This window comes from Cebus imitator, unplaced genomic scaffold (assembly GCF_001604975.1).
Source record: "Cebus imitator isolate Cc_AM_T3 unplaced genomic scaffold, Cebus_imitator-1.0 Scaffold58, whole genome shotgun sequence".
Taxonomy (NCBI): Eukaryota; Metazoa; Chordata; class Mammalia; order Primates; family Cebidae; genus Cebus; species Cebus imitator.
The window spans coordinates 1,454,758-1,457,923 of record NW_016107373.1 but is presented as its reverse complement, the minus strand read 5'-3'; positions in this window follow the sequence as shown (position 1 = coordinate 1,457,923).

Below are 3,166 nucleotides of genomic sequence, written 5' to 3'. Positions count from 1 at the left end.
AGAATGCCTTGAACCCGGGAGGCGGAGGCTGCAGTGATCTGAGAGCATGCCACTGCACTCCAGCCTGGGTGACAGAGGGAAACTCCGTCTAAAAAAAAAAAAAGACAGATGATCCGGGGTGGGTCTGGCTTAAGCAGGTGAAAGCCAGGAATGAAGGGACTGGGCCTTTCTGAACGAGAGAGCGCCTCCTGCTGGCCATGGGGCAAAAATCCATGTTGTGAGGGGAGGGGCATTTTCTAGGAGCCAAGGGCCCCAGTGCCACAGCAGCAAGGACCCAAATTCTGCCAACAACCTGAACATGCTCAGAAGATGACACTGAGCTCCAGATGCAAACACAGCCTAGATAACACCTGGCTGCAGCCTGGTGACACCCGGAGGGAAGGACCCAGTTAAGCCATAGCCTGGACTGTGAGTCTTTGACACGGAGACAGGGCATGTGTGTTGTCTGAAGCTGCCAGGTGGTAGTGATTTGCTAGGCAACATAGGACATAGGTAAGACACTCTGTAATTGGAATCTCTCCGAGCCCCCATTTCTCCATTTGTAAAACAAGATTGCGTTGGGGACTCAAAGTGGTAAGTCATCTAAAGTGCTCAGAACAGGACCCAGAACTAGTGAGCTCTGAGAAGCACCATCTGTGCATTAATAGGCAATGTCCAGGCCAGGTGCCGTGGCTCATGCCTATAATCCCAGCACCCTGGGAGGCTGAAGCAGGTGGATCGCCTGAGGTCAGGAGTTCAAAACCAGCCTGGCCAACATGGCAAAACCCCATCTCTACTAAAAATACAAAAATTAGCCGGGCATGGTGACAGGTGCCTGTAATCCCAGCTTCAACGTGAGGCAGGGAGAATTGCTTGAACCTGGGAGGTAGAGGTTGCAGTGAGCCGAGATCACACCACTGCACTCCAGCCTGGGCAACAGAGCGAGACTCCATCTGAAAAAAAAAAAAAAAGGCAATATTGATATCATGTGCTACAGAGGGCCACGCAAGGGGGTCTGTGAAAGCACAAAGGAGAGTACCTCACCCAGACCTGAGCGGCAAGGCTTTCTGGAGGAGGAGACAGAAAAGATTCTTAGACATAGGCAGGAAATGGCTGGACATGGTGGCTCTTGCCTGTAATCTCAGCGTTTTGGGAGGCCAAGGCAAGAAGATTGCTTGAGCCCAGGAGTTCAAGGCCAGCGTGAGCAACATAGTGAGACCCCAGTCCCTATACAATATTTTTTTAAATCATGATAATGATGGCACATGCCTTTTGTCCAGCTACTTAGGAGGCTGGGGCAGGAGGATGGCTTGAATCCAGGAGTTTGAGGCTGCAGTGAGCTATGATCACGCTTCTACACTCCAGCCTGGGTGACAGAGCGAGACCCCTCCACTCTAAAACTAATAATAAAAGGCAGAAAAGAGGAAAGGGGGCATGCCAGGGAAAAGAAGCAGCCTGGGCAAAAGACTTCAAGGTGAGAGAGAACAGGAAACACTGAAGAAAAGTCAAATAGGCCAGGCGAGGTGGCTTGTGCCTGTAATCCCAGCACTTTGGGAGGCCGAAGTGGAAGTATCACTTGAGCCCAGGAGTTGGAGACCAGCCTGGGCAATAGCAAGACCCTGTTCCTATTGAAAGAAAAGTCAAATAATTTACAATAGCCAGAAGGTAGAGGGCAGAGACACTAAGAATTGAGCTTAGCTGATGGGCCCAGGCCACGTCCACAGGGCTGGCAAATGCCTTGCGAAGGCATTTGGACTTTATCACACAGGCATGATACTTTCATACACAGAAGTAAGGGCATGGTGGTGGGATGGTGCCTACGCCAGGCAGCCACCAGGAGAAAAGCGGGATGAGGCCAGGCCAAATCATGAAAACTCAGAACTGGCCTCCACGCCCCTTCCCCTCAAAGCTTCAGCTTGGCCACCTCCAGTGACAGTGATGGAGACCTCACTGACTGCTGCTAGGCATCAGTTTTAACTGCTAGAAAACGCAGGCCTTTATAGCAAGGCCACTAAAGGCTGGGCTCTGGATCCCATGCCATTATTATTATTTATTATTATTATTTTGAGACAGTGTCTCACTCTGGCACCCAGGCTGGAGTGCAGTGGCACAATCTCAGCTTATTGTAGTCGCTTCCACCTGCCGGCTTTAAGCGACCCTGCTGTCTCAGCCCCCCAAGTAGCTGGGAGTACAGGTGTGCACCACACACTTGGCTAATTTGTGTATTTTTGGTAGAGACGAGGTTTTGCCATGTTGGCCAGGCTGTTCTCAAACTCCTGGCCTCAAGTGATCCACCCACCTCAGCCTCCCAAAGTTCTGGGATTACAGGCGTGAACTATTGCTCCCAACCTTGCTGTTACTATTATTAATGTAACTTTTTTTTTTTTTTGAGACGGGGTCTCGCTCTGTCGCCCAGGCTGGAGTGCTGTGGTGTGATTACGGCTCATTGCAATCTCCGCTTCCCAGGCTGAAGCCATCTCCAGCCTTAGCTCCTGGAGTAGCTGGGACTACAGGCATCCACCACCATCACCTCAAAGGCCCCAGGCCGGCGGTAGGAGCTGGGGGGTAAACCAGCCATGGGGATGTTGTAATGGAGGTGTGTATAGGATATTAAGGGACACAGAGTATCATGTAATTCAGATGGAGGAGAGAATCAAGGAAGGCAGCTGAGAGGAGGTGACCCTTGAACCGAGGCTCCAAGGATGGGAGGAGTTGGTAAGACAGAGAAGGGGTAAGAGCATTTGGAGTGGAGAGAATGGCAAATGCAAAGGCATGGAGCCATGAACAGCCAGACTGGGGTGAGGCAAGTGGCTTTGTTTTTTTTTTTTGAGACGGAGTTTCGCTCTTGTTGCCCAGGCTGGAGAGCAGTGGCACGATCTCAGCTCACCACAACCTCCGCCTCCCAGGTTCAAGCAATTCTCCTGCCTCAGCCTCCTGAGTAGCTGGGATTACAGGCACGCGCCACCATGCCCAGCTAATTTTTTGTATTTTTAGTAGAGACGGGGTTTCACCATGTTGACCAGGATGGTCTCGATCTCTTGACCTCGTGATCCACCCGCCTCGGCCTCCCAAAGTGCTGGGATTACAGGCGTGAGCCACCGCGCCCGGCCAGGCCCCAGTATTCTTAATGGCTCTGGGGCCATCAGGTCTCCATCACTTAGAGGAGGAAGTGAGAGAAGCGGAGGGA